Here is a 24,167-nt window from a genome sequence, read left to right on the forward strand (position 1 = left end):
CTACAACTATCAGATGAAGATGAAAAATAAACTTTCAGAATTAGAATATTTCTCAGAATCTATTCCTAGAAGTTCATAGGAAATTCATGGGACTGAGATGCTTGGGACAACTGAGTCCTTCACTTTTTACCTCTGCAAAAGTTAGATTTGATTGTCCTCATCTCCTATGTCAGAATCTTCATCCATAGCTTTTGAATTTGTCACCTACACACTGAAAGAAGGGAAGAAGTGTTGTTGATAGGGGTTTGCCTAAGTCAAACCTCAGGTTTGGAATTAACCATTGATTGAATTGAAATTGTAAATGGAACGTTGAAGTAATGATGAATGATATACCTCAGATTTGTTGTAATTGATGAAGGTTGATGACACAATACTCTTTGAATGTAATCACAAGTGGATGCAATAACATGATGAAACATGAATGAATGAAACACACACACATGTTTGCATGGAGATTTATGTAATTTTGTACTCCATGATGTTGAAAATGTTGGAAGAATATGATGGGATAAAATTCTGCCTTGAATGCTTGATGTTGCTTGATGAAGTGTGGATGATTATGTCTTATGAAAATGAATCAAAATGATTCTCTTATATAGGTTTCTCAAGGTAATTTATTGATTAGACTGACCTCCAATGGTCAAATTGAGACATTGAGATCTGAAATCATTGGGAAGGGGAAGTGCACCTATAGATCTAAAACATGTCTTATTTAAGGAGGACTAGGACCCTTGGGCACCCTTGTCCACCATAAACAAGGCAAATGAGTGGGAAAGGAGAGTGCACAACCCAAGGAATAAGTTTTGTTTTTTGTCCAGAAAGATGACATTAGTTTTGAGGTAAAAAGGCTAGAAGTGGATCTAGAAGAGAGCTAAGATAGGCCATGCTATAGTAAGGGCACAAAAAGTGGTGTAAGTTATAGAAGGTTACATTTTAAGATGCTACATTTAGTCCTCACTTTAGTGGAAGTATGAGCCTATGTACATACTCATGGTAAAGTATGATGAGGGCACAACTCGAGAGACAAAAAAACACCACGAATTGCAATAAAAGACACATAAAATTATATTATTATTATCTGCAAAATATGAAAATTACAAACATGCAAGTACAATCTAGAGAAATCAATCCTCAGAGGATGCAACACACAACTCACAAAGTTTTCTGGAAAACCCTTACAATTTAAATTCACAACTCCCAAAACTCCCTCTCCAAAACTCACATCCCAAAACTAAAATTCACAAGTTTCCTCAATGAGTCCTAAATAGCCTTTTATGACTTTGAGATAAAATTACCATTTGGCAAACAAGCACCAAAACATGAAACTGGAATTACGAAAATACAACCAGATTTGAAAATTGAAACTTTTTGAAAAACTTTCCAAACTTCTGGTAGCCATAACTTTTGATCCGAGAATCAGATTTACAAACCGTTTGAAGCGTTGGAAATCTCTCTAAGTGTAGAATATGCTAAGAATCCGCTCCATTGATTCCTTCCATTTTTGGTTCCATTCTACACTATTTAATTCCTCAAATCTGACTTGGAAATTTTTTTTCAGCTTTTTGGGAAACTAAAACTTGAATAACTTTCAAACCATTAATGCTTTTAATTTGATTCTTTTGATAAAGTGATTATTTTTCCCTCCTTAAGCTTCTCGCAAATTTTGGGCTCCATCCACCTTTAAATAAAAACCTACTATTTTGGTAGTCGGTTAGAAAAAGCATCTTGTCAATTTTGAGAGTTGGAATCTCTTATTTGTCCAAAAGGGTATCCAGAACTGCAAAAACATTAAAAGAAAACTAAACAAAAATAATTTTTTTTGGTGATGTAGGATTGCCCTTACACCACCGGATGCTCCTGCATCAAAGTAGCAGAATGAGAAAGAGAGATATGAGCAACTAGGAGCAAGATTACAAAGAGATAACACATCACTAGATTCGAGGGAACAAGCCCCAAAGCCTAGGATCTTAACTCATACAGTCATATGCAAGGAAACACAAAACAATACAAAAGAAAAATAACATCAAAGAAAAAGTCACAAGAAAAACATGCAAAAATAAACGAAAAGGGGTTAGTACTAACAACAAAGGCTCCAAGTCAACTAGTTGAAGAGACCTCAATATTCAAAATATCAACTTTTAATATCATTCCTAGAATGCTATTACAAGAGCACAAGTGGTCACATGAAAAGAGAAAGAATATGCATCAAGTGATGAAACATGATTCAACCACTTGGAAGGTATGTTATGCTTATGGTTTCATGGGGAAGAGAAAAGGAAACATGGATTTCATAGGCTAGCAAGATGTGTTATGCTAGGTGATCCATAGAGGAAGGCAAGAGGGAACATGGATTTCATAAGCTAGTAATATTTGTTATGCTAAGTGATTAATGGAAGCATGGATTCTTATGAGATAATAAATTGTGTTATATTGTGTGATCCATGTGGAAAAGAAGATTGAATTAACAAGCTATGTTATGCTAGTTCCACTCATCCTATGAAATGGTGCAAAGGATAACCAAACAAAGAATTTCCTATGAGGAAATTCATAACATAAATTTGAAAAGGATAATCAAGCAAAGTATTGTATGCAAGGCACTCTGCCACTTGAATTTGAAAAGGATAACAAAGCAAATCATTGTATGCAAGGAAATTTGCAACTTGAATTTGAAAATGATAATCAAGAAAAACATTATATGCAAGGAAATCCACAACTTAAATTTGAAAGGGATAACCAATAAAAGAATTGTGTGCAAGGAAATTAACAACTTGAATTTGAATGGATAACCAATCAAAACATCGTATGCAAGGAAATCCACAACTTGAATTTGGAAAGGATAAGCAAGCAAAGCATTTTATATAAGAAAATTCACAACTTGAATTTGAAAAGGATAACCAAGAAAAACATTATATGCAAGGAAATCTGCAACATGAATTAAAAAAGATAACTAAAAAAAGCATTGTATGCAAGGAAATCCATAACGGGAATTGAACATATGTTATGAGGAGGTTGTGATGTATGCCCCTCCTTAAGATGTCAACATAGTCCTATGTTGATGTCTTAAGGTAGAAAGATTGACTGTAAGGATAAGAACCTTCATTAATGAGGATATATCCTTTAAACAACAATGTACATATCTCCCAAACAAAGAGGCATAATTCTTATGAGTGAAGAAAAGATAGTTGTAAAAGAGACATCTTGCAGCAAGTGCAAAGGGATACTTTTGAGGGATGCACGAAGGAAGAGATCTTTACCCAAGTATATCTATGTTAAGAAGTATATATATTTAATAAGGATGACATTTTTGAAAGGGGAGGGAGACCAAGAATACACACCTTCCCCACTGTTAGGAAAAGGTGGAATCTAGGGATGGATTTCACATATTCATTAAGGAGGGATTTTTCATAAAAGATGTACCACTTCAAGGAAGGAATACTTCCTAACCAAGAAACACACATGTACTTGCATGGAGGACCACTCTATGCATGAAAACACCTCAAGTTATGAAAGATTCAACTTAACCAAGAAAAAGGAAATATATATTTTTATATTAAAATAGTTCATAACATATACAACATATTATCAGGTGTCCTATTTACATATATTTTGCATTGCTTATCCTTTGTTTCCTGCTTTTATACAATATCCTTTTTACATGTATAAAAAAATAGGCCATAGCCCTGAGTCATCTAAGTGAGTGTTGCAATATAAACAACATATAAGGGGGATTAATAAAAACTACCTCATTGGCCATACAACAAGTAACAAAAGAATCCACCCTGTTCACTGCTATCCTGCGGCTTTCTCCTAATCTCTAGGAGGAAGCGCATCTGAATCTTCAAGATTGAGATTTTGCATGTACTGAGTCAAGGCCTCGATCTCCTTCAGATTCAATATATCCATGTGCTTCCTGAAGTAGCAAGAAACCTGAATATCTTCCTTGTAGATCTGTAAGGCACCCTCACAAGTCAAGGTCATAAATATGTCTTTAGATATCTCCATGACAGTAGAAACCTGTGACATGATAAAGAAATGTGTGAGTTTATTATTAAACTCAGTAAGCCTCCTCTTCTTGTTCTGAAAAACCTCTCCATTTCTTTCCTTCCACAAAAACCATAACACCTCACAAGACAAGACATACCAGAACCGGTTCATCTTAAAGTCAAAAGACTACAAAACCAACAAGGACCTCACTCCAAGAAAGACCAGGCCTGTGATTCCAATCAAGAGAAGGACCAAGAAAAATGGACCACACACCATAGGAATATTCACACTCAAAAACATATGCTCAAAGGACTCGTACACATCACACATAGTACACTTAATAGAGATGAGACCCCCAATAGATAAAAAGGATCCAACAACAAGCTTTCTTAACAAAAGGAGCCATCTAAAAGAAGAATTTTTAGGTTCAATGGGAGAGTGCCAAAAGAAATAAATTTTTTTTTTCCATCTGGACGTAGGCCATTCACAACCCCAACCTTGATTAACTCTAGAGAAGATTGAGTAATCCTCTTTTAGCATAAGATAAATCTATTTAGTAGAGATTTCTAAAAATGGAGAGCCATCCAACCACTTAAGCTATTTCAGAAAAGAATTAGTATCCAGGATCTTACAAGGAAAACAACACCCTGTAGCCTTACCAATGAGGGAGTATGTTTTCTTTTGTGAGGCCATTATCTCATATTTAGACTTGATCTCCAACCAAGAGCCAAATCGGTTGTCAGTCAGTACATTAATAATCATGGATATGCCTTTATCATTCCATATCTTGGCAGAGAAGCTTTGGGTCAAAGCAAGGGGTTTGTTATTCAGGGTCACCCCCCACCAAATAGATCTATCTACAATAGCATAAGCCGAAGAACTTCCTATTGCATCCTTAGAGGGTAGTAACCTCCTTACCTATGACCATGCCTTCCAAAGTGATGCAAATACATTGGAGCAAAACACTTTCATGCTATAATCCCCAAGTACAATATCACATAAGGGGATGTTCCTCCATGTTTTACCTTTCTTAACAACCGACCTTTCAATATTGTTTCTTATTAGCACCTTCCAAGGTTCACTGCCATATAGGGATTTTACAATCCATTTGGAGGCTAGGTCAATGCCATGGGCCCTGATATCCTTGATACCCAATACCCCCATACATCTAGGTCTGCAACACCAATTCCAATTCACACATTATCTCTTCTTGTGCCCCATTCCATTAGACCATAAGAAATCCCTCAATCTTTTCAAGCTTATTAGTTTGATAATTAGGAAACACCCAAGCAGAGGCACAGTAAATATGGTGTGAGGAAAGAACCTTTTGAACAATCTACACTCTGCCATCCAGGGAAAGCATGTGGGTCTGCCATTTAAAGTGTTTCTTTTCAATTTTAGAGTATAACCATTGCCACATATCTTGAGTAGCCGGGTTAATAGAAAAGGGAATACCAAGGTACCTTACAATATAATTCGGTCCTTCCCATTGCCACCCTTTACCTGCGATTCAATTTGGGGGAATCTCAGACCATCTAAGAATAGTAGATTTTTTGGGGGCTATCTTAGCATCAGAAGCCAAGCAAAAGAAATGAAGTCTTTCCATGGAATTATCAAAGTTATCCTTAGACAAGGCTAAGAATAAGGCAATATCATCAACATTAGGAAGAGTAAGACCTTTGATAGAGGGTCCAAGTTTTGGGCCCCTCAAAATGTAATAGAGAGCATCTACAATAATGACAAACAGGGCTAGGGCAACAGGGCACCCCTGCCTTATAGACCTCCTTAATGGGATAAATTCAAACATATCACCATTAATCTCAACAACTGTGGAGGAGTCTTGAATAAAAAAATCTATCCACTTATAAAAGTATGAAGGAAAACCAAATGCTTGCAACATTCCCCTAACAAACGACCATTCTATTCTGTCATATGCTTTCTCAAAGTCCAATAGGACCATTGCAACATTTTGATTATCAACTTTGGCTCAGTACATAGCCTCCCAACTAGTGACCAGATTTTCCAGAATATATCTACCTTTTATAAATCCAGTCTATGTGGTAGAAATGAACTTATCTAGTAATCCAACAATTCTCCTTGCCAGTATTTTTGCAATGATTTTATATGCGATATTCAGTAAGGTGATAGGTCTCCAATTTTTAACCAGAGTCTTATCACCACCTTTAGGTAGCAACTTAATAACACCATTATTTATATTTTCTCCAAGGGACTCCTGTGCAAAAACATCCTCGTAAAGTGCCAGTAGTTCTAAGCTTATCCACTCTATGTGTTTCTTGTAGAACTCAACAGGAAGACCATCTATTCCTAGAGACTTGCCATTGGCTAGTGAATTGATCGAACCTTTGATTTAATCCAAAGAGATCTTATGGCTCAATGCCTTAGCATCCTCGCAAGAGATTTTCTTAGGGATTAACACTAAACATATTTCTAAGGCCTTTTGATTACTATCCCCATGCTCAGATAAGAAGAGACTATTGTAAAAATGGAAGAATGCCTCTTTGATGGCTACCGATTCATTAGTGATTACATTGTTGACTTGAATATCTTCAATAAGTTCTCTCTTATTCTTGGCTCTGATCAGATTGAAGAAGTAACTGAACCCCTTATCTCCCCCTTTGATCCAATTCATTTGAGCTCTAGCCTTCTGCCGTTTAATCTTAAAATTCTGCAGTTTCCTTAAAAGGTTCTTCACCAAGGACAACTCTCCTTCCAACCTAAGGTCATTCCCCTTATTCTGCAATCCTATTCAATCTCATTAAGCCTGGTTTGAAGAAAGGATTCCTCCTTAGACCTGTCCATAGCATTCTTCTTTCCAATAATCTGAAACTTTTTTTTCCTAGATGTAGTAAGTTTATCCCACTGTTCCCTAGGTCTGAGGTGGGGTGAACAACATTTAGTCAGTTGAGAGACCATCAAAATAGCATCTGTATTATCCTCATCATTTAGCAAGGAGACATTCAATTTGAAGCCAATTTCCCTTTTAGGTCTAACCATAGAGGAAGGATCAAGGTCCATATCAACACTGAAGGAGATAGGAGAGTGATCCGATATGCTAGCAGGGGATACATAGATGGGGGATTTCCCCCTTCGAGGGAGGAAGGAGAAGAAATAAGCATCTACATAACATCTATCCAATCTTTAATATAGTCTCTATTTACCTCTTTGATTGTTGCACCATGTGAGCCAAATACCACAGAAAGAGCCTTTCCTCCTCTCCATTGGATCAATCAGGTTATATCTTCTTTTGAACTTGGACCAAAAAATTGTTCATTCCCCTTCCAACAATGTAAGGTAACCCACAAGGATCTTTGATAGGGAGAGACTCCATTAGCAATGATCATATCAGCCCATTTGGGGCCAACCATAATGGTAGTACCACCTTTACCCCTCTCATGATTGGAGTGAAACCCTACGGCCCGATCCCACATAAATCTCAACATAGTATAAGCCTGATACCCCACCACCTTGATCTCTTGAAGACATATAATGCCTTTTTCCTTGATGCTATTACACCATTTTCTGACAACATATTTTCTATCAGACATTTCTAGGCCCCTAACATTCTAGCTATGTATGTGCATCATCATAAAAACTTATTTGGAGGAGGGTTTTTGGTTCTTGTACAACCTATTAAAGTATTCAGGAACCTCATTAACTTTTTTGCTATTATCATTGGATAGGGATTGTCTATCAGATGTTTTTCTTTTCTTCCTTAATTTTTTACTAACCACTTCAGTGAACTGCTCATCATTACTACAATTCAATATGCCATCCGAGCTAAAGGGTACAATCTGCCTATCAACGGAATTGCCCACCATGGAGTTCATGATACCAGGTAAGGAATTACTCACCCTCAAGTCAGATGGGACTAGGGTGGCTTTTCTTAAAAGATCAACCTTTTCCTTAATACTTGCAAGAGCAATCTGTTGGGCATTTAACCTGGGTTGGAGGGAGGGATTCATAGCCTTTCCTTGATCAAGGAAAGAAGGAAGGATCAGAATGTATTGACACCCACCAAGGTTCTATTCATCCTCAAACAAAGGATTTGAAAGACTAACAAATTTATTTCCATTACTATCACCAATAGGGAATTCTAGGCCAAATTTAACAGTGTCTTGGCCTATGTCGGAAGTAGTATCCACGGGTACAGAGAACCCCTCTTTTGAGGAGGAAACAACTTTTGGCATTCTGCTATTATCACTTCTCAGCTTGTTACTATCATCAATATTAAAATTAGCATTATGAGATTTCTTCAGAGAAGGGCAGTCTTTTCTTACATGTCCATTATTTTTACAGAAAAAACATGTCCCCAAATTACCCAACAAGGACACTTCGCAAGAAAAATTTTCCTCTTCAAATTCTAGAGAGATGATGTTGAGAAACACTTTCTCGGGGTCAAGAGAAATGAGTTCCCAAGCATTCAAATGGGGGAGGGTAGTTCTCAAGCCCTTGACTTGCATAACGAAGCCCACAGGATTCAAAATCTAAGAGATGAAAGGCCAAAATTTAGGCTGCGAGTTTTCATTTTCAACCCAATTGGGGGATGATCGAGCAATAAATTGCTCTGCATTCCCTTTGGGGGACCAAGGAAAAGCCCTAAACAAAGAGCGCTCGATATTCCAATTTTTTTTTTTTAAATCTATCTTGCATATTATGAGATTTAAAGAAAATTACAAACATGCCCTTTTGAGTCATTTTGCAAAAATTAACATGAATTCCTATTTTTTTACCCCACACATTAGCAATCCAATCATCAAGAAACTTCCTCGAAGGCAACAATTCTCTATCCATGCATACAAAGAAAACTGCAATATTTCTTAATCGAGATTGCTCGACCCTAATAGCCTTAACCATATCCTCATTAGGTGACAGGGATAGGGTTTTCAACCCAAGAGGATGAGACTTATCATTTCCTCCTCCTTTGGGGTCATCTTCCGCTCTATCATCCTCGGGCTCATGTCTATTTGCATCGGTTGCGGCTCCTCCCAAGGTGGTCTCCATGTCCATGCACTCAAGCCTGCAAAAGGATCCATTAAAACATGCAGAAGGTGGACAAATGGTGGCCGAATGCTCTGAAACCACTGCCTTGTACGAGATTTTTTCATGCTCTTCTTTCTACGGAATGGCGACCTCATTTCCCAAACCTCCTTCATTATTAATGATTCCATTCTCATCATTCCTTTGAGAGGGATTTTCATCACTCAAACTACCCATCAATCTCGCACGTCCTCAATGAAAAGGCACAAATGAAACCTAAGTCCAGAGGCAAATTGGCACAAAAGAAAACAAGCATGCTGAAGGAAGAGGAAAATAAAGAAGAAAACAAAGCATGACAAAGGCAAACACGAGGCGAAAAAAGAAAATCAATCCCTTCAAAATTAAAAACCACACGGGGAAGAGGACACACATCACACGATAAGACACCACGATGACCTCACAAGTGAACGCCAGCAGATTGGTTCGAAATCTGAGGAATGTGACAGAGCATCCTCCCTCAGAAAAAGGAAATATTTAAAAAAGAGAATTCAAATATTATTCTTGGCCCCCAAGCAAGGAGACAAGGTAAGAAAGACTATTATGTTGTGATACATGTATGATTGCACATGAAGTTGTACCACCATGAAAGACAAGGAGCCCCTTGCATGTAAGATACTAATGCCACATAGTGAGGGGAAATGTAATAGGGTGAAGGAAGTGTTAGTGCACTACTTTGAAATTTGGACTGAGATAAAAAGTGAGATCTGGTGTGAGGTGAATACAATCTCTATCATATAAATCTTGAACAAATTCTTTGAAATATTTACAACTCCCAATAGAATGAGAATAGCTATGATGGAAGAGACAATACACACTACCATCTTTGTTCTTATAATTATTGATATATCTGATAAAAGGTAAAGTAACAATTTTATCATATTTTAGTCTCCAAAAGATTCTTGTGGCTAGTTTTTCTTGATTGTCAACATGGATAGGTCTTGTCCCCTAAGGTACAGGGAAATGTAATGGAGGGGAATGATCTTGAATTGCTTCTTATGGTAAAAGGATTGATAAAGAAGGGAGAGGAAATCCTACACCTCTAATGCATTGTGAGGAAGGATCTATAGGGACCTTAATTCCTTGTTACATTTTTCCAAGTCCTTGTCCACTATAGCCTTGTTTAGAAATCATATCATAGCCAACATCATTAAATGTTTCCAATTGCGAAGGAGGAATTCATTTACGGATTTCTTTGAATTTTTTTTGTGTAAGGACATGTCGAAAGGCCAAAGGGATGAATAAATTAGGAAGGAATATCCTTTGTAGGAAGACTCTCCTTTTTATCATCATTATTCATGTCCACTTTTTTAGGTTGGGATTGAGAATACTTATCATCTAAGAATTCATCTTTGCTCAATTTTATATTAGGACATAGGTTATGTATAAAATGCATAACATGATCTTGCCTCAAAATATATTTTGATAATTAAGATAAGCTCTAGGAGAATAAGGAGGATCTAGAGTGATTGATGTACTAAGATTAACATATTTTCCTTGCCCCCCTTGCACCAAACTATCTCTATGAGAAGAGGATGGTTAATGTTACATTGAGATCATTGATATGAGTATTGATTTGTTCCTCATAAGATATTCTAGGAGAGGTGTTAGCCATTTCAATATCATCACTAGGATTATCAAGGGTATTATCTACCAAAGCCTTTATGAAATTAACATTTTTCATTATTTAAAAAAACAATGCCATTATATAACAACATGGAACATGGATAAAATTCTTGACAAAATAATATATAGTTAGGAAGTATCTTTAAAACACATTATGTAATATGTGAAAGCACTATGAAAAAATGCAAGCAACATGAATTTGAAGAAGCTATTATCCAACACATGATTTTGACCAAAATAACTAAAAAATAATATAATAACATGTGAAATAAAAAAGCAATCAAATTTAGTGAATTCCATTATGAAAAATCAGATTTGGAAGTGAAAGATTAGAAATAATGCAATTATAAGAAGGTTTGGGTTCACCAAAATGTTTAGTGGTGAAATAGGGATCCTCATATATGAATCTACTTATTTCCACTAAACTGGAAAGAGATGAGTAAAATTAATAGATTGAACCCCATGTGGAATGGAATGCTAATTAGACTTTACCCTCTCTTTTGTTTTGAGGGAAGGGTTCTTAAGAGAATTGAAATTGAATGCTAGATCTAAGGTAATTGATGGATAGTTGACATTAAAAAACATGAACAACAAGCTATAGATGCGGTTCAGAGACACTAAACTTGGTTTTGAAAAGAGAGATAGAGAGAAACCCGTGTTAGAAAATTTGGCCTGAAAGTATGGGACAAAGATGCTTGGGGTGACTCAGTCTTGTAGTTGTTTGATGCAAACTAACATAAAAGTTTTAGAATAAGAACATCACTCAGAATATGTTCCTAGAAGTTCATCTAAATTCATGGGGTTGAGATACTCGAACCCATTCCTTTCTTTTTTCTTTTACAAAAAGATTTGATCACCACCACCTCCTCTGTCATAATATTCATCCATAGCTTCTGAATCTATCACCTACATAGAAAAATAAGGGAAGATGTGTTGTTGATAGGGGTTTCCCTAAGTATAACCTGGAGTTTGGAATTAACCATTGAATGGAATTGAAATTATAAATATAAATGTTGAAATAAAGTCCAAATGATATACCTCGAATCTACTACAAAGGATGAAGGTTGATGATGCAATTCTCTTTCAATGTAATCACAAGTGTTGATGAAATAACATGATGAAACATGAATGACTCAAATGCAAACACATGCTTTCATGAAGATTGATGCAATTTATTTTTCCTTGATGTAAAAATGTTGGGAGAACATGGTGGGATAAAATACTGCCTTGAATGATTGAAGATGCTCAAATTTTCTTGATGAAGTGTGGATGTTGGTCGATTATCATGACTTATGAAAATGAATCAAAAGGATTCTCTTATATAGGTTTCCTAAGGTAATTTATTGATTAGGCTAATCTCCAATGGTCAAATTGAGACACTGAGACTTGCAATCATTGGGAAGGGGAAGTGCAATGACATATTCAAAATAGATCATGTTTAAGGAGGAGCAGGATGCCTTGGGCACCCCTATCCACCGAAAATAGAGAAAACAAGTGGGAAAGGAGAGTGCACAACCCAAGGAACAAGTTCAGTTCTTCGTGTAGAAAGATGGCATCAATTTTGAGGTAAAAAGGTTGGAAATGGATTTGGGGGAGAGATAAGACAAGACATGCTAAAGAAAGGGCATAAAAAGTAGTGTAAATTGTATAAGGTTATAATTTAGGATGCTACAAAATATAGCCTTAATTAGCACACTTGAGTCTCAAATTTTCCTTTTTATTGCATTCTATAAACTTAGCTTCCAACACAATTCATCCATCATTCATCATAAATGAAAGCACTTTCACTAATGGGATACTCAAAAGTTGATGTCCCATAAAATATATATGCCAAAAATGAGGCACTAAATAGGCTAGAGGATTGGTTAACTCAACCTAATCTATTACCACAATACCATCCACAAACCGCCATATGTATCAAAATTATTCATCTTGAAATTCTCATTCAAACTAGAATAAATGACTCATAGTTCTCGATCACAGAGGGTATAATGTCCCAAAATGACCTATCACTCACATTTATTATATTTTTATAGGTTGCCCTTTTGTCAAGCCACCCCCACTCAAACCTCCTACATCATCCTGATAAGATACCAACCCCCACCATACTCTAAAGTTGATTGGGGTCCATCTAGCTTCCTAGCTGCCATCTTGGCCCTCTCATTGGCCATGTTATTGTCTTCTAAAAAAATATAGGATATCTTAAAGTCATCAACATTTTCATCCAAATCCCAAATGGATATGAGCCACTTGTACAATTTTTTAATTGGGCGTAGACCTTTGTATGGTTGTGTTCACCTTTATTATAGTGTTAGCCTCCAGATGTAGTTTATTTACCAGAAACTCAAGTCCACATTTAACCCTGATGAGTGTTGCTTGAACTCTGCATCATTATTTTTGGTCACCCCTAGAGGCACAAACTTCTCACTTAACACTTTGTCGATGTGATCCTAAGCAATAAACCTTACCCTACTTAGGCTTCGATTCCCTTTAGAAGCTACATCAAAATTGACATTAACCTAAACACACTTTGGAGCTTCCCACTTCACTCCATCCCTAGCATTTAATGAAAGATTAACCTTTTGGACCCCATTTAACAGGGGACCTTCAAACAATAAAAAACCTTTTTCATTTTTCTATCCTAGAAAGAGAACATGTATTTACTCAGATTTTCCATTATTACAATATTATTGATTTACTCCACCAAATCTATTTTAATTTTGTTAAAGTTGTGAAATACAAAGTCACAAAACCCAATGAACACATGTATGCAAATAACCTATCACAACAATGGAAGATTCAAAAAATACTAAGATTGCTTTGAAAACCTAGAGCAAAAGAATGCAATAATAATAATCAAATTGGTTAGGAATACAAAGGGATCAATCCTTATAAAAGGAGATCAAACCTAAAAGGGAAAACCCTAAAAGCAATTAATAATTAAATTAATTATTAATATTCCTAAGTTTACCTTCCTAAATTTAGCTTAAGAGAAATAGAGAAAAGGTGACTTAATTATTAAATCAATATGATTTAATTAATTAAGTAAACTAATACCTTTTACTCTAGCACTCCCCACCTTAAGATTAAGTTAGGGAGAAGCTAAAAACAACTAAGGACTAGATGCTAGAAAGCTAAAAATGGGTCCCGACAACAAGGTATGATGAGGTACCCAAGTACAATGAAATCTCTGTAAAGTGGAGAAAAGGAGAAAATGTTATGGGAACAAAAATCCTATCCAAGAAGATATGAAAGATCAAGTGAAGGACTAAGAAAAGTCCAAACAAGAATGTTCCAAAAAATAGGAACAAAAGACGAGCATGAAGAATCACTAAAGCATGAATAAGCTGCAAACTCTATCATAGAATGATTGCTATGATACTAAAATAAGAATCTCCTCTGAAACAAAATATGATCAGGATCAAGAAGACATGAATCTGCATGAGTTCCCTCAATGACACCACTTGAATCCAAATTAGATGGCAAACATAGGCAAATCATCTGGAACCCAAAGATATAGATGGCACAAGTACCAATAGTCTAAAGAACCGATCAATTGAAAAAATGGAAGGTCACCTCCAAAAAATAGGAATGCAAGAGCGTCCATATGGTAAGTATTCCATCTCACTGAAATGCATGGGTAACTAGCTGCTACATCCACCTAGTACATAGGAACAGATACTGAATACATAGCTCACTCTAATGCGAACCAAGGAAGAATTAGCACCAATAGTAGAAACCCCCCCATAATGCTAACCAGGGAGAGATATGACAGGTACACTGAATCTAAAAGCCATAATGTAGTGCATGAAGAAGAACCAAAAACATCTAACCGTGTAGACATGAAAGTACAAGAAAGTACAAAGGGTGTGCAAACCAAGGCACACACACATGAGAAAGGTATGAAGGAAAAAAAATAGGAAAACATAAAACCCACATGACACTTTATATCATAGTGCGAGTACAATAAGGCACAAAACTGATGTGCAAGATTGCATAATACATGTGCAATACAAAGGCACTTTATCTCAATGTGATTATAAAATCATAAGTGCTTACACTGAAAGCTCAGAATGTCAAAAAAAGACACAAGATTGGAAACACATGAAGAACATCAAAAAACGTGTCATCCCACATAAATGAGAAGTTTCCACGAGCTCATTTATCCAAGTAATTCACTAGTGTGTGAAAACACAAAAAAATGAATAAAATGTACCTAGAGTAAAATCTGGAAAAAGTGCATGGTGTAATACCCTAAAATTGGTCATCTAAACCATGGGCCCCTAATCTCGACAACATCACCAAGGTCCTAACCAAAGGCAATTAAATTAATCTTGAGCACATTATTAATTCTTTAATTATCAAAAATCACATGGCAAATAAACTACTCAACATTAATTAAATATTTATTTAATTAATCAAATCATTTCCAAGAATATCATTTTGATCAATTATCCCATTTTAATTTATTAAATATCCTTGCATATTTAATTAATTAATAAATTTGCCATTCAATCATGCAAAAAGGATTAATTTATTACAAAAGGATTAATTTATTACAAAGAGTTGAATTGAAAATAAAACAAAAAGAATTGAATTGAGAGAGAAATCAAACTTGAGATATTATTTCTTTTTCTAAATTTAGAACTTGAAATCAGAAAAAGCAATTTAATTGAATTATTGAATTATTCTCTAAAATTGGAACTCAAAGATTTTCAGAAAAAGAAGTTCAGTTGCATTGAAAAGACCTTTTTTCTTGAATAAATTAAAGAATTATCTATTTTTATCAGATATGCATGGAATTAATTTATTATTATTTCTCAATGCAACTTGTACTTCTAATTTGAATGCATTTCAATTAAACTATAATTGGAATCTATCTCAAGGTTAACTGAACATGATTTCTTAATTATTTTAATTAATCCTAAATTGAGCTTTCTTGTGATTCTCTATAAATTCAGTCTTCAGCTCTCATTCCAATTCACCCCAGAGATTTTTGAGAACACGTTTGGAGATTATTATCACGCTAATTTCGCTCTGGAGTCATTGAAAATTATTGTACTTTTTTAGATTATTTGCATCCATTTTACATTCATTATTGCTTGCATCCTTTTTTCCTTGAATTGGTTATTATTGCTTGAATTATTCATCCATCTTGCATCCATATAGCTTAATATCATATAGATTAAATCCTTCATCTTAATGTAGTCTAGTCACTGGTATTGCTTATAAAAAAATCTGAGAGCAATCTTATACTCGCATCTTTTAGAGGGCAATTAGTCGCTTTGCTATGGTTTATTTCTTATTGATTATTGATTACTAACCATGCATATAATGACTTAATTGAAGTGTTGTGCTTGCAACTACAGGTTCACTTTTTCACACACACATCTCTGGCACCCACCATGGGGCCCGAAGACTACATTTTTCGGCCTCCAAGACTGACTGCTTTATTTTTTATTATTTTCCAGGTTTCAAATTTTTCGGTTTTTCGTCCTTACATCTCGTATGACAATTCTTACAGGCTGAAATGACAAACTACAGGTGTCGCACGAATTGCAAATATATTATCGTACGACTAGACCCTCTGTCGTACGAGTAGATCCTCTGTCGTACGAGCATAAATCCTCTGTTGTACGAGCCGACATCATCAACAATCTTATTTCATATAATACTGAATCCTGTCTCATACGAGTCAAGTTCCTGTTGTACGATTCTGTATTTTCTGGTAAAAGAGGGAAATTTCATATTTTTTTCATTTTTGATTGATTATTCTGACGACTGACCTTGACTGTTTATCTGTCTATCTCAGAGTTTTCTTAAAGCCTAACTAGTTTTTGTAGAACACTTGTCGAAGAATATGCTTGTCGCACAAAGACAATATGACTACTGATTCATTGTCTTTGCAGGTTGCCTAAGGAGAATCGGCTAAACATCGTGTATTCTTTAAATTCATTTTTAGGAACCTAACTTGCTATCTGGTTAAAGAATAAATCTATCTTTTGTGCTTTTAGAAGATTCTGAGAGGTAGGAGAGTATGCTCTTGTCTTTTTCTAGACAATCAAAAATCCAGACCCTTGAAGCTTTTTCTTTGTTTGAGATTTGTACATCTTTAGAAGGCCTGCCCTCCCGAGGGGTTGAAAAACTCTTAAAGCGGTTACGATTGGTGTGAGGGGAACAACCTAAGTGGGAATGACTAGACGCCAATTACTCCAACCCACTATAAAATAAACATGATTTGATGAAAATCAAGTCAACGACAGTGCTCGGGAATAGCTCTCCTCTGTACCTTCGAGTATGTTAAACCTTGGTTTTCAAGGCTGGGAGACCTCTTAATTGAGTTTATACCTCGACGTGCTGAACAAATCCCTGACTAAATCCAATTTAAAATTAGAAGCTACTCAGTTCATCTTCGAAAGGGGGATAATCTTTGTGCAAGAGAGATAGTAACTCTCCCAAGATACTTGTCATTTCATGCCCCCATTAGCATTTGGAGTCGGATAATACGGCATTGAGAATCCATTGCGTGAGACTCAGCGGCCATATTCTGATTAGCTATTGGGTGTGTACCTGAGTTTACAAGCAAAGGTTTTCTTTCCTCATCAAATTCCTTAGGGTTTGCATGCTGTGATTGGAGTCACTATACATATTACTTGTTTTTTGTGTTTTCATCCCTGAAACAAAAACTGAAATACCAAAAATCAGTGAAGACCAGAAACAACTCAGTAAGTCAAAACTCTATCCGTATCAGAAACTAGTCCATCCTAAGTCAAAACTCTGTCCATGTCAGAAACTAGTCCATCCTAAGTCAAAACTCTGTCCGTGTCAGAAACTAGTCCATTTTAAGTCAAAACTCTGTCCATGTCAGAAACTAGTCTATCCGAGTAAAAAATCAATCCATCTCAGAATTGGTCATACTCAACAATCAGAAAAACTCAAAATTTCTAGGCTCTGTCCTATGAGCAGTCATACGAGTCTGATAATTCATTGTCCTATATCACATCCTATGTCATACGAGTTTTCTGGTTTGTCGTCCTAGACCCAATTCTATGTCGTACGAGTCATTTTATTCTGTCGTCTGACTCTGTATCCTGTGTCGTATGAAACAGAACTGCTCTGAGTCTTTTGTCATCCTGCACATGCCCATTTGTCGTATGGTACGAGGCAGAAACTCATACGAAACAAAACTATTGTCGTCCTGTAGTTGCTAAATTGTCGTCCGGTCTAGAAAATACTATCGTACGAGTCTTTGGTTTTGTCGGAACAAAATAGTCAAACTTGCCTAGAAACAACTTACAGCAAACATAATATTGGTTATCATTTTCCTGAGCATAAACAGATCAAGACAGTGTACCTCTGCCATTTGCGTTGCATGATTTGGTCAATCACCTTTCAGCTAGTTCAATCAACTACCTATCAAATTTTAATCACTTAGATAACGTCTTATACAGGATAGATCATTCCTAAAACTAGACTGAATCTTACACTACGCTTAGAATCAACTTGGATAACGTCTTAGATAGGATAGATCATTCCTGAAATCAGACAAAATCTCAGTTGTTTTTCCCAAACAATAATCTAAATAGAACAACTAGCTCTGAAATTGATCTTGAACTCTGCATCACAAAATGACTTTAGGTCACACTAATCCATAAAAATGCCTATTCAAACCAGGAGTTCTCATAAGAAATAAGCCAAAGGCAAAGAAAAAACCTTCACCTATCAAGATAATCCATTCTACATAAAGGATCCACTCACTGACACACCGTCGTCATCAGGCGGACCAATTTTTGATGAACCAAAATCTCCCACTATACATGAGACAGAATACAATGATGGAAACAAAAACGACCATAATATTCCCAAAAATCATAATGACTCCTCATTATCAAGTGAGATTGATGAAGATGCTGAACCTCCAGAAAAAGAAATCCTTGACTGTCAGAAAGACAAAGACTTTAGAAAAATGATGAAAACTATCATGACTCGAGAAAAGGAAGACTATTTCTTAGAACTAGCAAAACAAGGTGCCAAACTTCCTATTGGATATGATATTTAGACACTTGTTACTAAAAGGGAAGACTCACCTATAATCATGGTACACAAACAGTTACTAGCCTTGTGGATGGAGCTCACAGAGCTGAAGAATAAGGACAAGTCCCCAAAACAATATTCTCTGGAAACAATATGTCCCTTTCCATTTGACAAGAATCTACACATGCCTCCATTCCTTTCACGAGTGGAAATCCCAAAATTTGACAAATATGATGGTACCTCAGATCCTCAAGATCATGTTAGGGAATTTAGTGCTGCTTGTATGGAATTCATGCACGATCAAATGTACCTCATGCGTCTCTTCCCAAGGAGTTTAGGGGGTCAAGCAATGGAATGGTTCTCAAGTCTACCCAAAGGAATAAAAACATTCGAAGAACTAATCCAATTGTTTTTACAACAATAGTCATACAACATTCAACATCCTGTGACTATGATCGATCTTTGTAATACTCAACAGAAAACAGGGGAACCTCTTCTTACTTTTCTCCAACGCTGGAGGAGGATGTTCTCTAGGTACCCATGACATATTCCAGACTCTGAGAAAATGGATATATTTGTCAATAACTTGGTCCCCAAACTGAAATATAGCATACAAATGCAAGTAAACCCATCATCTAACAAAATGGTAGATAATGCCATTCGAATGGAAGATGTGCTCATAAAGAAGGGGGATATCACACCTTGGAAAGAAACACAAACAGGATCTAGCTCCAAAGAGAAGAACAAGTATTGGAAATTTGCCAAAGACAACAACAAGAATGTTATTAATGATGGGGTAGTACACACTGTCAAAACCAACTCAAAATCCATAATATTCAACCTGGCTAGTGGTACACAAGCACTTAAAGCTACTGAGATTGCAACAGAGAATCCGCCAAAGAAAACAAAGGAATGGTTCAAAGAAAAGCCTTGGCTTTCCAAACCTAAGTGTGATTTTACTCCTCTTGAAGAATCATATGAGTCTGCTTTCAAAACTCTGTTGGCAAACAACTTGATAACACTACCATATAACTCCAGACCATATGATTCGGATGTCAAACCAAGATGGTGGAGAGAAAATGAATACTGTGACTTCCATTGGAATAAGGGTCATAACATAAACAATTGCATGAAGCTAAAACATGAGATTCAGGATCTCATAGACGCTGGTAAAGTTGTTGTTGGGAATCATCCAACCAATGCTGATAATAAAGCATTTAAAGACCCTTTGCCTGCTTACAAACAAGGTGATTCCTCAAAGACCAAAGGAGGTGCCAAGGTAAATTATGCTTATGCCAGCCAGGACAACGTTATCAACATGATTGAACCTTCACACTCAGAATATTGCAATGTGATTATAGTTTAGGATAAACCAAATGATTCACGATATGCAAAAGCTCTGACTAGATCTCAAAAGAAAGTTACCCTCCAAGGAGCTAGTTCTTCCAACCCGACTCAAGAAACATCAAATCCAACAGCCTTGCCAAACAAACAAAAGGAATCAACCTTGGATAAATTTAAAAGATTAACCTCATCATCATCCTCTGGATATAGTGTGGTTGAACAATTAAAAAAGACAAATGCTCAAATTTCAATTTTTGAATTGCTACAGCTCTCATCTACTCACAAGGATATCCTAGACAAAGCATTGCTCAATACCAACGTTCCAAAAGATTTAGACATTGATTAGTTTCAGTCTATGGTGGGTCATCTGACTTCACCTCACTATTTGACCTTCTCTGAAGAAGATGACAATTCATTAAATCATCCACATAACTAGCCATTGCATATTGAAGCCATGATCCACAAACATAGAGTTAAACGTGTTTTGATAGATGGAGGTGTGGGGTTGAATATCTATACTTATCATCTGCTTACACAACTAGGATTCTCTGAAAATGTCATTGATCTAGGTAAGAAAATAACAATTAAAGCCTATGATGAAGAAGAGAGGACCTCCAAAGGTCTGGTATCATTACCAATCAGAGTGGGACCGATAGAGAGAGATGTCCTTTTCCAAGTTCTCGATATTCCATTGTCATACAATATATTACTGGGCAGGCCATGGATTCATGAAATGAAGGCAGTACCGTCAACATATCACCAATGCTTAAAGTTTCCTTATAACGGAGCTGAAGTCAGTATTCTTGCTGATACAAATGTCATCTGTAATGCATTGACAAAAGGTGCAGATACTTTTGTGCCTCATAATAGGGTAGCCTCTCCAAATGAAGATCCATAAACATTGATGAAAGTCTTAGAAAAGAGATTGAAGATTATAGATACCGGCATGGATGGCTACAAGATAGAACTGGTCCTATCATTAGTTTCTCTCCCTTCATCACCAAAACAGTTGGGCAAGCCATCAAAGGCTATGAGAACACAAACTGCAGCTCTGAATACTATATATGATGGTCTCTTTATACAGTCTTCTACCTCCTTGGCGGATGAAATAGAAGAGGATGTTGTGCTTAACTGGCTCTTTAAGGAAGATATTCAAAATGAGGAGGTACGACATTGTGAGATTTCCTCAAACCAATATGGTCATGGTTACAAAATGATTCAGTGCATGGGGTATTCAGGTACTTGTCCTTTGGGAAAATAAAAAGAAGGTATTACTGAACCAATTCAGCTACAAACCAAATCCACATATGATAAGGCTGGATTGGGATACAATCCTAAAAAGACATCATACCAAAAACATGTTTCTAAGTCTAAGTGCTCGAAAAAGATATCGCCTTTAACATTACATGAAGCAGACACTAAACAAACAAAAGTAGAGTGTAGAAAAGAGAAAGAGGAATCAACAATCAAGAAAGAAGAAATAGTCAGTGCTCAAGCTTCGACGGTATCAGCTACGATAATACAAGAAGTTGAGGTTCCTGAGGATATAAGAGATGAAGTCATAAGAATCAGAGAATTATTTGCACCATTAAAAGTTCCAGTCACATATACTGGCAGGCAACAAGTAGATGATTTGGAGATTGATTCAAACAAGTATGAATGGGGTCCTGACTATCTTTCAGGCACATCTACTATAGAAACTCCAGAAGAATCTAGTGGTGTCATAGATTATACTCAAGAGCTGATGCGCATAAAACTAGAGAGGAAAATACAAGAAATTAGACAAAAGAGGCAAGCAAATTATGAACAAGCATTGAAAGAAGGAACAATACCAGAAAGCTTCTCATCTATGTTTCCTTATCCTAAAACAAAACAAATCATTTATAGCACTACACAGGAAGAGTTAGAAGCTATAGAACAAGAACCAGTTATCAGTCCAGAAGAAGCTGAATGGAGTAGACGACAAAAAATCACAGAAACAATGAGATCATGTCAACGGGTGTGTTAGATACAAATGACAAATGAATCACAATATGAAGGAACTTGTAGCATTAAAGATGTTAGTATTGATACCATACATATGCTTACTAAATCACCTGAAAGAGACTTGGAAACTTCATCCATTGACTCTGATGACTCTGATGACAGTCCTGTTCATGATGATACCCACTCAGCCTAAAATTCTGAATCATCTGATACAAATAATGAAAAGTTGCCTACTAGTCTTATTGCTATTAAACCACGATATGACGTCCAGTCTGGCATAGTAAATGACGTTACAAGTATGTCTATTGGATTAGATCGATTAAATATTAACGTGAACTTTAATAATCATGATCTGACTCTTCCTGGTCTCGAGACACTTACACAAGGTATCATTCTGGAACTCGACTTTTCAATCCGCAGTTGTGATAACAATACCATGAATGCTCTTGAACCTATCCAAAATTTGTCCTTAGTACATCCCGAATTGATTGACTGTACTTTACAGAATCAACCCATGGATATACCTACTTTTGCCAATGATTATACATTATCCTATTATCTCAATGCAGTTGAACCTATGAACTCTTCCACTAGTGAATGGAGTGAAAATATGACTGAAGAGGATATCAAGTATCTTAGTCGCAAAAACAAGAAAAATAAAAATAAAAGATCTGATGGCGAAAACCATATTGTGGCGGTGTCAGAATCTAAAAAAGAGAAAATAAAGGACGTACGTAAAGGTGAAAACCTCTATGAGGTGCCTGAAGGTGAGATACTTGGTATACTACCCAGTCATTTTTAGGAGCGGTCTTCCATATTGATCGAGCCAACTCAGCCAGTGAATATCGGGAATCAAGAGACACCACAAATTATTCATGTAGCTCAATCACTATCAGCAGAGGAATTGAATGATTTCACTTAGCTATTCTTAGAGAAGAAAATAAACTTTGCATGGACGTACTCTGATATGCAAGGCTTGGATCTTGATCTCATTATGCACCATCTCTCAATCACACCAAGAGTAAAACCAGTTAAACAAAAACTTTGTAAGATGCACCCGCATGTCGCACTATTGGTCAAAGCTGAACTAGAGAAACTACTCAAAGCTGGATTTATCAGAGCAATAGATTATGCTAAATGGATTTCCAACATGGTACCTATGTCGAAGGCAGATAAATCTATCAGAGTTTGTACAGGTTTTAGAGATCTCAACAAAGCATGTCTGAAAGACGGCTTTCCATTGCCAAATATTGATATGATAGTCGACATGACAACTGGGTATGAGATGTACTCACTAATGGATGGATTTTCTGGCTACAATCAAATTAAAATCACTCCTGGAGATAAAAAAAGACAGCTTTCACCTGTGCATGGGGAACCTTTTGCTGGAATGTTATGCCATTTGGGTTAAAGAATGCAGGGGCAACCTATCAAAGAGTAGTTACAACTATCTTTCATGACATGATGCATAAGAATATGGAAGATTATGTTGATGACACCTTAGTGAAGACTATGAAAAGATCAACGCATATTAAGAGTTAGGTCCTATACTTGACAGAATGGAAAAGTTCAAGCTCCGATTAAATCCAAAGAAGTGTGCATTCAGAGTGACATCTGGTAAACTACTTGGCTACATCATTTCAAAGAAGGGCATCGAGGTTGATCCTGAGAAGGTCCAAGCTATAATGGAAATGTTGCCTCCAAAGAACATCAGTCAAATGAGAAGTCTACAGGGACATCTCCAATTCATTAGAAGATTCATTTCTCAACTAGTAGACAAGGCTCAACCTTTTACAAAAGTATTGAGAAAAGGAATAATATACAACTGGGATCAGTAGTGTGAACAACATCTTCAACAGATAAAAGAGTACCTGTCTAATCCACCGATATTGATGCCACCTATTCAGGGTGAGCCACTAATCTTATATATATCAGCAACTGATTAATCACTGGGGGCTCTTCTAGCACAATAGGATGACAACAAAAAAGAACGAGCTATTTATTACATCAGCAGGACATTGGTGTCTTATGAAATGAGCTATAGTATAATAGAAAAATCATGCTTGGCATTAGTCTTTGCATCACAGAAACTAAGGCACTATATGCTGGCACATTCAGTCAAGTTGGTGGCCAAAATT

The sequence above is a fragment of the Cryptomeria japonica genome, chromosome 8 (assembly GCF_030272615.1).
Source record: "Cryptomeria japonica chromosome 8, Sugi_1.0, whole genome shotgun sequence".
Taxonomy (NCBI): Eukaryota; Viridiplantae; Streptophyta; class Pinopsida; order Cupressales; family Cupressaceae; genus Cryptomeria; species Cryptomeria japonica.